Here is a 15,483-nt window from a genome sequence, read left to right as displayed (position 1 = left end):
ACAGAGAATAATAGTGGTCAGGTTTTTGAAGACTACAGGACCTCTGGGAGTGACTTATTTGGAGAGCATACTATTTCTGCCTTTGACCCCACAGTGAGGTCTGCCCAATCGTTGTTGGTGGTATTATTTTATGTAAGAGGTAGCTCAGTTGCCAAAGAAGTACACGTTTTCCTCAGCCCTATATATCACTTACAGATTCTTCTAAAACTCAAATTAACACATAACATGTAAATCACATATACACAGTCTTTGGTGTCATAGACTGTTTTTGCATCAATGAGCAGGTTGTCATTGCTTCTGTGGTAACATCTTCTGCAGAGGCAATTGCAGATATGTGAGTATAGGAGGAGAAAATAAACACATCCCTCACAGTCTGCTTTCTTTGTTTAATTCATTCACTAGACTCGTCATTCTAAGGAGGATTCTGTGCTGCTTTTGTTTTATTGCTGGGCCTATCCTGTTTCCATTCCCAAATCAAGTATTCCTGGAATTTAAGGTATCATTTTACTGGCCTGACCACAAGTTTCCCATTGTTTCCTCTGCTCTGCTCACGCCCTCCAATAATGCCTCTCCCTAGATGCTAAATTTACTGACCCTGCCTAGGACCCAGAGAAGAATGCTGAGTCCTCAGCCCCTGCATATCTTCAAAAAGGTAAGACAGACCAGCAAAGCGGTAAAATGACAGGCCCATTGTTTCAGCCCAACGCTGGGACTTCCCCTTTTGTATAAGCTGAGTCACATTTTTCCTGTTGTCAACTTGAAGCCTGTTCGTTGATGTACGATAGGGCTATCTTGCTGATATATAAAAGCCAGGCAGACAGGTTTCCTTGCATTTGTTTGCCTTACCCTGGACCCTTACCAATTAGAAACTCTCCACTGGCCAAAAGAGATAAGACTTGGTTTATTAAAGCTCAGATACTACGTTGAATGAACTAATTTCTGACAATTTTCTTCTGTTGAAGTGCTATCCGAGGTTCCTGCCTTGTGCAATCTTACTGATTTTGACAGAGGTCTTTTGGGATGTATACGTGCATTTTATTCTTGATATCTGTTCAGTTGACACATGTTTTAAAACCACAGATATATTTGATTGGTTGGCAAATTTTGAAAACAGGAAGTCAAATAATGGAATCAACTGTGAAACAACCATAACAAGTAAAGCTTTTCTGCTTAAGGGCCAAGATGTGAATACTGTTATGAGTAACAAATAAAATGAAATGATAATGTCAATATAATTTCAACAAGAAGAGTGAGCATCTGGACGGCCCTAATTATCATACTTTCAGTGCTTTATAACCAATGAAATGGTTTTTACATTTTACTCCAATACTGTTGCTAGGCGGAATAAAAATCTCCAAAATTGAGAGAGGGGTATGGTGACATTTGCTAGCTAGGAAATATTTGAGATTTTTTTTTTTTTTTTTGTCTGACAGTTACTACCTGCATTGGGCTTTTAAAAATACCTTTCTGTTCTAATTTAGCCTCTTTATTTATTTAGCAAATATCTAGTGATTCCTTACTCTACAACAGGCACTGTTGTAAGCATTAGGGTTATGAAGGCCATGTCAAATTACCTTCTTGCTTATAAGCATTTGCACATTACACCAAGATTTTTCATGTAATGTCTCAAGGTTTCCAAGTACCAGTTCTCCTGTGACAGTCATCCTTTCATAGTGAATTTTCAAAAAGTTATCACCCAGTATAAAGAGTAAAAAATATCCTCAAATCAATACACATGTGGAACACAGACAAATATTAGAATAAAATGAAAGAGGCAATTTTTAGACAAAGACCAGGAAATACTATTTCACTAGTATGTATTAAGTTTATAAAACTTATTACTTCAAAAATTCCAGAAACATAGGTGAATTTTAAAAACATTTGAATAAACTTGAGGTAGGACCATTGTTGACTGCAGAATGCGGGGAAGGGTGGAGCGCGTACCATGCCACAGATGGGAAATCCTGTTCTTCCATCTTCCATCTTCTGAGAATTTCTATGTGAAATAAGTTATGGAAATAATGGTATATGCCATCTATTCAGACAATTGAGTTTTTAAAGTATGATCAATATCTCTCAAAGTCTGCCTCTGCCAGAAAATAATTTAAAATGTTACAATGGGACATCTTAATGTCATCTTGTTGGAGGGAGAATTAATGAGGACTTGGTATAATTGATTGTTAGAAGATTAAGTCACAATGCATATATTAATCTATTTAAACTTCACTGTTTTAGGAGACTGTTTTATGAGGAAGTACTCTTGGGCCATTTGTATATTTATTTCAGTCAGCCTTAATTATATTCAGAAATCTAACCCTAGAAATTTAAATGTAAAGGTGGAAGAACAGAAAGACAACCTATTCTAAAGCTCTCATGTTACAGCTGAGGAAACTGAGGCACAAACAAATGAAATCCAGGGGTTACAGCATTTATACAGGGAAGAAGCTAAGCCAAACCTAGGTCACCTGGATACCAAGGCTTATCTCAGATCTCTGCATAGACAGGGAGATGAAATAAAACTGCATCCAGAATTATTCAATTAGCTTATATCCCTTATTGTGAAATGATTCCATTCCATTTGGGGACAGAATCAGTCACTAATTGAAAAAACACTGCATTGACTTTCAACTCATGAATCTGCCGTGAGAGGTATTACAATTGTCATCATACCCATAGAGCATTACAGCACTGCTGACCAACCCTGTACTAACCAAAGGATCATTTTTATTGTTTCGTAAAGGTGAAAAGTACAGAAAAATTCTTAGTAAAAAAGCGCTCCCAAAGAGAAATCCAGGGAAAATAGCAATAATAATGCAAAATATTCAACTATATAATTTCCAAGACTTTCATTTCACTGTACAGTCAAATAACACTATTATTCATTTCACAGCTATAGATCAATTTGCTCATGTGTGAAACCTATGAAATACAACCATTTTCTCTTCAGATGAGTAATCCTGGTTTGAGTTACCCATACAATTTCATAAAAATACATTATTCCAGATGGACTCCAGTTGCTGGGCAGATGGAAATGTTTAAGTAAGAGACTAAAAACTTCATTATCCTAAATTAGGTAGTCAGAGAGAAAAAGTATGAATATAACTATAATCCAAATAATTTCTAAGTGTTCTGAATATTTTTTAAAATTCTACTTTCATGAGAAAAAAACTTGAAAAATAATAACATATATTTAAGTATTTAAAAAGTATGTCTTTTTACAGTCAAGTTTTTATCAATAAGTTGTAGCTACCATAATTACATTTCTCATAGTCACTTTCCATTTGTACATACTGAGCCAACCTGTCCATAAGCCAAGCTCAGTTTTATCCCATTCCTTCAGTTGATTGGACAGGCTGTCCCCACAGGCATAGGTGCAATTTCTGTGAGCATCACTGCTGTGACTGTGCTGATCAACATGGGAATCTTGTCTACCTGCCCACATAGCTTACCTGCACTCACTGTCATTGCATATGGCATTTCTGGATGTACATTTCTATCTAATGAGAGACTGCTGCTATGCCAATTCATATTTATGCCTTGGCCAGTCTGACAGAAGTTTGCTCATAATGGGCAGGTCCATTGGTGCCCCATGGTCAAGAGTGCCATGGATCTTTTGTCAAGAGTTTGCAGATCTAATATTGCTCCAGGAGCTATGGACCTCTAAAAACTTCGCTGAAATGTCAGGTCCCTAAAACTTCATGAGGTTTATCTCCCACACTCAGGCGTTGTCAGCTCTTACTATAAAGGAATGAGCCACCTCTGTAAACTTTGAACATTCAGGGATGTCTACAGAGCAAAAATCCTCTGGGGGAATCTATCTTTATGTCTTCATCCCATGTTTTAAGATTGTAGGTTTTTCATCCATGATCTGCCTTGGCTGAGCATCTCAGTATCTCTGATGCTCTGGAATTCTATTTGTCAAATCTTGGAGTCTGTTTTTCAGCCATTCATTATTCCACTGTAGGAGAAAAGAGCCCCTTCTTAAGCCACCAAAGGGGTCCTGAGATTCTTATCCTTAGCATTTGTTAATGGTTCTCTGTTTCTCATTATCCCTTTGCAGAGCATTGATATAACAGTAATAACCAGCCAACTCTCTATCCTTGTGCTCCCCACTCCACATCTCTTTCAAATCCCTGAATCATTATGACTGCAAGGGTATTTCCCATTGGGATGTTTCCTCAAGTCACTCCCAATGAAATGTTTAGCAACTGGATTGTCACTTTGTGCCAGGGACTATCTAGGCCCTACATTACTCTCATGATGCAGTCCTCCTTGCCTGCTGAGAAATGAGTGAGCCAGGCCCCAAGCTCCATCTTGACACTTGACTTATCAGAATACATTTGGTATTTGCCATGTCAATTCAGGTCCACCCAGGAGAAGATAACAAAACAGAATTATACATGTAAGATATTTCTTGGGGAAAACTCCTGCAAAAGATGAAGAGGGAGGTAGCAGGAGCAGAGAGGGCCTTCAGACCAAAGTGAAGAATTGGCTTCTGTAAAAAGAGAAACATGTTTACAATCCTGATTCAGACCATCTCTAACTCTGTAACTCTATTTCCACATCTTTTGACCACAAAGTTGTTAGAAGAACTGGAGGTCAATGTACATGGAAAGGCCCAGCTCGGGCTCTGCGCAGAGTGGGTCCTCAGCAACTGTTAGTTATGTGTTCACTGCACAGAACAGGGAAGTAATAATCAGAGCCCTGAGTGTCCTTCAGAGAAATTCAGTGACCATTATTGCATGTGTAGACAAGTAGATATGTTCTGTAAATGCCCCTCTCTGCATTTACAACAACCCCCGTTTCTCATTAAAGTTCATGGTTAAACACAATGTTTTAAATAACACAAGGAAGAAAACAGGATGCACTTATCTCCTGTAGACGTGACCTCAAAATGTATTCTGCTTTATAACTGTTATTACTAACTAAAATACATCTTTCCTATTCTTTCTTCAGAAAGAAGAAAAATAAGGCTTGTGATGGAAAGTAGGATGAAGCCAGCATATACTGAGTGCTGGTATGTGCCAGGTACTACTTTAGGTACTTTATGAATATCTTATTTCCTCATCTTTACAACTCTTTGGAGTTAGAATTACCCACACCTTACATAAGAAAACACTCAAGGTTATAGAAATTAAATAACTTGTCCACAGTAGTACAGTTAATTATCAGAAATGACTAGTTATTGACTCTGAAACTTTGTATGTTTCAGTTTTGCAAAAATCTTATCTGTAAGGTGGATTTTAATTCAAGAATTATAGAATTATTTTGGGTTAAAAGAATTTTTTATAAAAAATAATTTTTCCTCTGTTATATATTTAAAATCTATAATAAATTTTGTCCCTATCCCTATTGAAACCACATTGTTTTAAATAGTTGTTCATAGATGTATTTCTCCTCATTATAAACCCTTGAGGGAGACTATTATATCTAATTCATCTCATGCTAACCAGCTAGCATTAGGCCTAAATGTCATATGCACTTAATTTATGTATGCTGAGCCAAATAGGATAATTCCAACAACTCAGTTCATTTTTCTGCTAATTCTCCACTTATTCTGATAAGCAAATAAGAATCCTAGAGAGGAAAACACATCCTCTTCTTTATTCCATGGGACCCATATTATAGCGGACAGGCTATCTCAAAAGAGCCTTAAAACTTTTCTACTTCTTCAGAACCCACAGTTGTTTAACTAGCTTGTCCTGGCTAAAAGATAGGTGTGAATTATGAGAATCAGCAGGAAGTCTTCATTGCAGGTATACATCTCCTAAATTTCCCCACTGTGCAGAGAGACGACCAATCATTATAGAAGCATAATTATTATACAATTAGTTGCTACCATAATTATGTTTCTTATAGTCACTTTCCATTTTTACATACTGAGCCAACCTGTCCTTAAGCCAAGCTCAGGTTTCTTCCATTTTTTCAGTTGATTGGATAGTATTTCCCCACAGGCATAGGTGCAATTCGTGTGAGCATCACTGGCCAACATGGTGAAACCCAGTCTCCACTAGAAGTATAAAAATCAGCTGAGCATGGTGGTGTGTGCCTGTATTCGCAGCTACTGGGGAGGCTGAGGCAGAAGAATTGCTTGAACCTGGGAGGTGGAGGTTGCAGTGAGCCAAGATTGTGCCACTGCACTCTAGCTTGGATGACAGAGTGGTGAGACTTCATCTCAAAATGATAGATAGATAGATAGATAGATAGATAGATAGATAGATAGATAAGAAAAAAGATAAATGTAGCATACTTGTGATTTGAGGAAAAGATCATGAAAGATAACCTTACAAAATAAGACCTTTACAGCAGCTTTCAAAGTTTACATTATGATGAAGAGCATAGGCTTTAGAGACAGACCAGTCTTAGCTTAAATCCCCTTTTGTGACACTGAGCTGTGTGACCTCAGACAAGTTACTTAGCCTCTCTAGCCACACTTTCCTTGTGTGTAAAATGGATAATAATTGTGCTGTTTGAGAACTAAAAGGAAGAGCAAAGGTAAAGCACTTCGCATACGGCAGGCATATGGTAAATACTCACTAAACAGGAGCGTACTGTCATTATTATTTTACTATGCACGCAACTAGCTGCTTCATGTGTCTGAAATGAATGATAACAACATTGAAATTCGCAATTCCTATTTAATAGATCTTTGCATTCCTACAGCATCTTTTATCTCAGAGGACCAAAGTTCTGGAAAATATTAATTCTTGTCTATTTTATTTGTACTAGTAAAGGCAGGGGCACATACAATGGCCTAGTTATTAAAAAGGACTATGACATAAAGAGCTAACTCCACATGCACAAAGTTATAGATAAATCCTTAACAGAATCTAGGTCTCTCATCTTGGATTTCTCATTAATTGTATCAGATTGTTTCCAGTGGCGAAATATTATTTATCAGCAGTGTAAGTCAGTGCTGCTGATATATTACTCTTTTGGGGAGTGTTTGTTTTTTGAAAACTGCTCTCAAATTTTCTAAATGTGAATTTAAAAGTCTGTCAGTCTACGTGTGATAACACAAAACAGATTGTAAATGTAGCGGGATGCAATCAAGTCAAACAAATCCAGTGAGAGTGCCAGAAGCCTTTATTAGCACTGCTCCTGTTCACAGGCTTTGCTAATGATGGAACAATTGTTTGTGCTGATTTGTAGCTGGCATTGATATGCCGGCAGCAACACTTTAGTCTAAAATCCAGCTCCAAATTTTTTTAATCCTGTCAATGAATTTGCTGTGTCTGCAAAGAGCAACTCCAAAGAACCTTTCTAAATAATAATAAATGGGAATATTCAAGCCGTCTTTAATTCTAAATCCAGAGTGTTAGTTGAAGTACACAGTGATTTTTCTCTGTCATTGTTTTGTCATCTACTGGGATGCCTGCATCTCAACAACTTGTATGAATTAATAACTGAACACAGCTTTAAAATATTGAAATTGGCAGATGTTGAAGGAAAGTAAATGCTGAACTGCAGAAGGATATTCCAAGATTCCAAACTTACCTAACATTTTCTTCACAAAATAAAAAAATGCAAATGTGCTCTGACTGCTGTTCACATTTACTGTGGGGACTAGTTTTTTTTTTTTTTTTTTTAATCAAAGAGCACCTGCCTGTCTATTCAGAGATGTCTGCGTGTGAGGATAAGTGCAAACAACAAAGGCTTCAACTGTGGCAGAGGCTGCATCATTTTCTTGGAACTTGCCATTATGTTTCAGGTCAGAGATTGAGGTTTGCTGCAGGGAATGGGGCTTTTAATATCAGGTGAATGGATTTTTATAAGAGGTTGGGAAGCTTTGCGTCTTAAAGAGAAAAATGGTGTTTTAAAAATAGCCACATTTCTTTTGTATTGTAATTATCGGTGCGTGACGAATCATTTTTTATTCTGTCTATGTGGGCAAAAGGAAGTATCCTCTACCCATCTCTGTGGGCTGGCCATTTAAATAAGTCAAAATGTTCCCATATCTGATCAGTTTATTGACAATATATAATTTACCTAGAAAATTGATCCTGAAACATCACTTTTAAAGGAGCATGAAAAATGGTACAAATTCATCAATTTGTTTAGGAAGTCATCGTCATATGTTTGCTGCTTAAACAAGTAATGTTGAGTAAATCAGTGATTTGTTTTCATAATTTCTATTGAGAAAAGTTTCACATTGTGTAAGTGACCAAATGTCTGAAATAGGAATAATCAGCCTTTCTTAAAAAATAGAATAGTAAAAATATGAAGGAATAGAACAATAACTTGAGCTGATCCCAGCTCTAACATTGATGGAGAAAGCCTAGGCAAATCAGTTAATTCCTCTGAGTTTCCATTTCTGCATCTATAAAGTGGAAATGGTAAAATGTTCCCTCCCAGGACTGTTGTGGACAGGAAATGAGAAAATGTTTGTGACGTACTTTGCAAATGGTAAAACATTTTAAGAGCATCAGGAAGAAAAGGAGAAGCAAATGGGATGGTAATAATAATTACAATATGTAACAGTTTTAATGACAGTTATAATATTAAGTATAATAATTCTTATTATTGAAAATACCAAATCCTGCCCAGAAGTGCTAGAAATTGGTAAATCCTCAGACCATGTCTTCATTATGTCTTAACTGGAGGAAAAGGAGACATACATACCTTATAATCCCACATGAAAAAGTGAAATCTATTATAACTGAAGTGGACTCCAGACCACATTAACACATGTTCTTTGAAAGAAACTCTGCAGACCTTAAATTAAAGTTGCATCTTTCTGAGAGCTTTTTTCAAAAGAAAAGTGTAGGCTGATAGAGGATCGTGTTCTTGAAATGGTTTGTTAGGGTTTCAAAGGACCTTTGCCCACAGAGCAGGGGAGTCGCATTAACTCGCTAAGGTTGTTTGTCTCTCTCATTAGATCAGTCACTCACATGTTATGCAGTGTTACATGAAGTCGCCAGTCAGTGACAAGCATTCATTAGCATATCTTTGCTCTAAAATGCAAAGCTTTACATTGTTCCAGGAATAAAATTTTTTAAATAGCATCCTTTAAAAGTTGCAGGGATTATGGATGGAAAACTATTATACAATTTTGCTTCTGAAACCAACATTCCAGGAAAATATATACACTTTTAATAGTAGATACTGTAAATATACAACTTCCCACACTCTCTCTGGGTAATAAGTTGTGTGCTGAGAAGGTAAGGCAGTAGGTGGTTGCTTATGAAGAATTTATAGTACTACAGTTCATCTAGTTAGAGATGAGATACAGATGCAACTAGCATATATAGGTTGCCAATTCTTCCTCCTCCTCTAGTAGTTGTACATTATCTGCCTAGACAAGCTAGAAATACATTTCCCAAAATCTCTTTCCCTATATAATCCTGGGTTAGTGATGGCCACAAGAGAAGTTTGGATGAGATTTGGGGGGTGGAAATGTACCAACAGCCATTATGCTCAAAAGATCATGGTTGCCTAAGGTAGGGAGGAACAGACAAAACTAGAAACTGGCAGTTTGGGTTTGTCCTGCTCATCCTGACCTATGTCCCTAGCTGAATGCCTGTCCAGCCAAACAGTAGCAACATTAGGCTACCAGCAAACCCTTTGCAGCTGAACTTGGAGACACCAGCCACAAAGATCCAGCAACCTTCGTCAGACTTCTATCCCAGTACTATTTATTATTTTTTATGTTTTATTTTGTGGGTACATGGTAAATATATATATATATATATATTTGTATATACCCATTTTCCACGATGTGCTTATTTCATATTACATGCCTGTATCAAAACATCTCATGTACTCTATATATATATATCATGTACCCACAAAATAAAAAATAATATATATTATTTATATTATATATTATAATAATATATAATATCTACCACGTAGATATGTATGTGTGTGTGTGATATATATATCATGTACCCACAAAAAAATAATATATATTATATTATATATTATAATAATATATAATATCTACCACGTAGATATGTATGTGTATGTGTATATATATGTATGTATGTGTGTGTGCATATATATATGTATGTGTGTGTGTGTATATATATATGTACGTGTGTGTGTGTGTATATATGTATATATATATACGGTACATGAGATGTTTCGATATAGGCATGTAATATGAAATAAGCACATCGTGGAAAATGGGGTATCAATCCCCCTCAAGCATTTATCCTTTGAGTTACAAACAATCCAATTACATCCTTTATGTTATTTAAAACTATACACTTACTATTGACTGTAGTCACCCTGTTGTGCTATCAAATAGTGTTTTCATTCTTTCTATTTTTTAAATCCATTAACCATCCCCACCTCCTCCCCTCACTCCTCGCACCCCCGCCCACCCCTCACCAACCATCCTTCCCAGCCTCTGGGAACCATCCTTCTACTCTCTATGTCCATGAGTTCAATTGTTTTGATTTTCAGATCCCACAAGTAAGTGAGAACGTGGGATGTTTGTCTTTCTGTGCCTTGCTCACTTAACATAATGGTCTCCAGTTCCATCCATGTTTTTGCAAATGACTGGGTCCTAGTACTCTTTCTGATTCTATTCTAGCAGTTGGACATGCATGGCTTCCTGCAAGGTCTAACTCTTTAATTTGCTTACCCGCTGTAGACCTGGTTGAAATCAGGGCCACTTATCAACACAAGTCATTTGAAGGCATTTGGTATAAGGGGAAAACATGGGCTTCAAAGTCTTACAAATCTATGCATTCATCCTCTTTCCTCTTCTATCTGTATGACTTTAACCTCCTTAAGCCTCCATATCCACTTTCAAAATAAATGATAAGAAATCTTGCCTTGGTCCTAAGTGAAAAAAACAAAATTTCTTTGATGAGAATCTTAATCCTAAATTAGTCTTCATGTAGATTTGAGGCTAGAACACAACTCTACCTGTGTAAGCCATAAAAACCCCAAGCTCACAACTTAAAGTGACCCATGGTGGTTACTTCATCCTTGGCAAAGGAAAAGAGAAAATACAGAAACTTTTCAAAGGAGAGCTCCTTAAACCAGGACACGAAGCATCCAAATAAATTTCTAAGAAACATGAGCTCACAACAAACATTTTTTAAATTACCCAATGAAACTAGTCATGGTTAGCAAGAGTAAGTAGAAACAATAAATAAGAAAATCTGACCTTCAGATCTGGCAAATATTGAATTTAAAAACAAATATAGATTTCCCATTTTGTTCCAGACACTATTCTAGGTGACTGGGATTAGGCATATCAGTGTGCAAAACTGCATTTCTGCAATTTTTGTGACGTTATCTATATTTAAATTTTAAAGAATGTCTTTAAATTTCTTAAAGAAGTATAAGAGATTGTCAATATTTCAGCAGATTTGATAAAGAAATAGAACATGAAGAAATAGAAATAACAATCATTGAAAACTCAATGGACAGAATAAGCTATAGGTTAAAAATGACCAAAGAGACCTCAAGCTTTGATCCAGAATGCAGCACAAACAGAGAGAAAATTTGGCAGAGGGGTGAGTTCTACCCCACATGGTAAAAACCCTGTCTCTACTAAAAATACAAAAAATGTGCTGGGCATGGTGGCAGGCACCTATAATCCCAGCTACTTGGGAGGCTGAAGCAGTGCTTTAGTAGAAAACTGAGGCAGACAGAGAGGTGATATTCCAAGTGATAATGGTTGAGATTCTTCCAGAAGTGGAAGGTAGCAATACTCACACTCAAGAAGTCCAACAAATCACAAGTTTAAAATGAGAAAATAAAAGTTTATATGGCAACAAATGTAATGGTAATATAGTTCATATCTGGGTTAGGTAACAATGTACATCTTTTAATTTTATTTTATTATTGCTATTATTTTTATTTTTTGAGATGGAGTTTCGCTCTTGTTGTCCATCCTGGAGTGCAATGGCATGATTTCGACTAATTGTAACCTCTGCTACCCAGGTTCAAGCAATTCTCCTGCTTCAGCCTCCCAAGTAACTGGAATTATATTTGCCACCATGCCTGGCAAATTTTTTATGTTTGTGGTAGAGATGGGGTTTCACCATGCTGGGCAGGCTGGTCTTGATCTCCTGACCTAAGATGATCTACCTGCCTTGGCCCCTTAAAGTGCTGGGATTACAGGAGTGAGCCACCTCGCCCTGTAGTAACAATGTATATTAAAAGATGGAATGAAATTTTGACTCCCTCTTAGAGATGTACAAGTGCAGGGCTGGGTCTCTCAGGAACCTGACAGTGAAGGCCTGCCTTAAATTCTGCAACTTGAGTCTCACTTGCCTCACTCTTGTCCTGGTTCTTAGAGACAAAAATCTGCATCCGTGGTCTAATATTTGGAATTGTCTAATTAAATATATTTTTTAAATATACTGAGCTGTTTTTACAAAATTTATACCTATCTTTAATCTACTATGTTGTGATCCCATTTATAGTTGGTATAATGCAACCACTGTAAATGTAGTTTGTTGAATTTAACAATGTAACCACCTCAACAACCCAGATACAGAACATCTCCATCAGTCAAAAAATTTCTCTTGTAATACTTTGCTGTTACCCACCTCCACCCCAATCCTTGGAAACCACTGACCTGCCTTCTATCATTATAATTTGAATTTGACTTTTTGCAGTTTTATATAAATGGAATCATACAGTATACACATATTGTTTTTAAATAATAAGATACAAAAAATATCTAAAATATCCTTTTGATTTGGGTAGAAAAAAAGGGAAAAATATCTAAAATAGCACTTCTCTAAAAATGTCAAATAACAGATATGGGTTATCTTTAGTTGCAAGAAGTAAAAAAGGTATTGGATATATTTGTGGGGTTTTTCCATTTACACTTTCTTTTAAGTACTAGAGGGATTTTTCAGGAGAAATACCTAATGTAGATGACTGGGTGATGGATGCAGCCAACCACCATGGCACGTGTATACCTATATAACAAACCTGCTTGTTCTGCACATGTGCCCCAGAACTTAAAGTATAACAAATAAATAAATAAATAAATAAATAAATTGCAATTCAGTTAATAAAACAATATTGCATAAGACAACTTGAAAAAAATTAGCAGAATTATCATTTTTTTTTTTTTTTTTTTTTTTTGAGACGGAGTTTCGCTCTTGTTACCCAGGCTGGAGTGCAATGGCGCAATCTCGGCTCACCGCAACCTCCGCCTCCTGGGTTCAGGCAATTCTCCTGCCTCAGCCTCCTGAGTAGCTGGGATTACATATCATTTTTTATACTCTTAGTTAACTTGCATTTAATATCAGCTTTATTTTTCTTAAAGTTCCATCATGGTTGTAAGTTAAACTCTAAAGATGCTTAAAAATAAAAAGAATCTTTCACTCTACAGTAATTAAAATCAACACCAGGGCTAGAGGTAATCAGTTGACTGGCCAAATCATAAATATAATCGTCTTATACCAAATAATTCATATGCATGGCCTCTCAACACATTTAATAAGACTCAGAGTGTTCAGTTTTGAAAGAAATAATCATACCATCACTTAATTTAAACTTTTTAAAATAAAAATTAAATATTAACTTAATTTTCTATGCATCTCTACTTTTTAATGGAGATGTATCATCTTTGAACATGTTATAACATGTTTTTTTATTGCATTTTAGGTTTGGGGGTACATGTGAAAAACATGCAAGATTGTTGCATAGGTGCACACGTGGCAGTGTGATTCGCTGCCTCCCTCCCCTAACATGTTTTTATAAACATGTCGAAATAAAGAATTTTTAAAGCATACTATAAATCAGAACAGATGCCATTGCCATTTTTAATAATGAATCCCCTGTGACATTTTCACAGACCTTTGACGATTTTCAAAGCACAGTTTGGGAAGGAAAAATTAATCTATGTTTACAGGCCACTCATGGGTCCCTAATTACTGTGCGCCACCAAATAAAATAGTCTCTTTCGTTAGTTGCCTTCTTTGAAGTCTCTGCATTATTTGATGCCATTTACCAGACCTCTCCCTCTTCCTTATAATCCTCTCATTTTTTTATTTCAAGCCAACATTGTATTATTGCTACTCCAACATGTATGGCTGATCTGTCTGTGCTTCTTCAGAAGCTTCTCTCCTTTCTCCATGGCTTTTCTTACCACTTTGTGCTTCCTTTCATTTGCTTAATCCTCCGTGCTGATCTTGGGCCTCTTCCCCCAGTTCTGCTTCATCTTGCAGGCTGCATTTTCTGGGTACCCTATCAGCTAGCTTCATTGACCAAAGGCAAGCGCTAGAGGGAGAAAGGAGGCACTGGCAGGAGACTCTGGGGAAAGGCGGGCAGATAAACGATGGGAAATGCCAGGATATTTCTCTCCCTCCCTCTTGCTGCCTTGGGTGCTATCTCTGATGTCTTGACTGGACCTGGATGCCTCAAGACAGCTTCAGTCGCCGGGCGCGTGGCACGTGCCTGTAGTCCCAGCAACTCGGGAGGCTGAGGCTGGAGGATCACTTGAGTCCAGGAGTTCTGGGCTGTAGTGCGCTATGCCGATCAGGTGTCTGCACTAAGTTTGGCATCATTATGGTGACCTCCCGGGAGCTGGGGACCATCAGGTTGCCTAAGGAGGGGTAAACTGGCCCAGGTCGGAAATAGAGCACGTCAAAACTCCCTTGCTGATGAGTAGTGGGATCGTGCCTGTGAATAGCCACTACACTCCAGCCTGGGCAACACAGTGAGACTCCATCTCTAAAAATGAACGAGAGAGAGAGAATAGGGGAGGGAGGCAAGGAGGGAGGGAGGGAGGGAGGAAGTAAAAGAAAGAAAAGAAAATAAAAGGAAAGAAAGAAGATAACTTCACTCACGTGTCTGACAGTTTTTTTCTGGCTGTTGGCTTGATTCTCCTCCATAGGACCTTTTGTCTCTTAGTAGGCTAGACTGGGCTTCCTCATAGCATGGTGGTCTAAGGGTTTCATGAGGCAAGACCTCTTACCTAGAGGTTCCAGAATTTGCACAGTGTCACATCCACCACATTCTGTTGGTCAAAGCAAGTCACAAGGCCAGGCCTTATTCAAAGAGTTACAGAAACAGACGTTGTTTATTGATGAGAAGAGCAGCAATATGACATTGCAAAAGACGTGAAAACAAGGGGATGTGGTTCATTGGAAGTCATCATTGTAACAGTCTACCTCACTGAGTCCGAGTTCCAGAAACAGCACCTCTCTCCTAAACACAGTTTATGCTGTTCCTAATCTCTGGGTTGTTCCCATTTGTCTCTTTTGCTCCCTTGTCACCTGTTTAAGCAACTCCTTGCGTTAGATTGCTTCTGGTCTCCCAGTTGGACAGTAACTGTACGTCTGCTTTCTTACTTTAACGGTGATAACTCCTAAATCTGGATCTGAGTTGGATCTTTCACCCAAAATCCAATTCTAAATTTCCAAAGGCCTCAAGGGTATTTCCATGTTAATGTTTTCTTCATCTCAAACCCAGCATATTCAAAACTGAATTCAGAATTCTCTCCCCTGGACAATGACCCTTCTCAATTTCTCTATACTCTAAACCAGGATTCAAATAACT

This window comes from Aotus nancymaae, unplaced genomic scaffold (assembly GCF_030222135.1).
Source record: "Aotus nancymaae isolate 86718 unplaced genomic scaffold, 86718_ANA_hifiasm-v0.15.2.pri h1tg000033l, whole genome shotgun sequence".
In the NCBI taxonomy this organism is placed as follows: Eukaryota; Metazoa; Chordata; class Mammalia; order Primates; family Aotidae; genus Aotus; species Aotus nancymaae.
Note: the sequence above shows the minus strand (reverse complement) of the source record.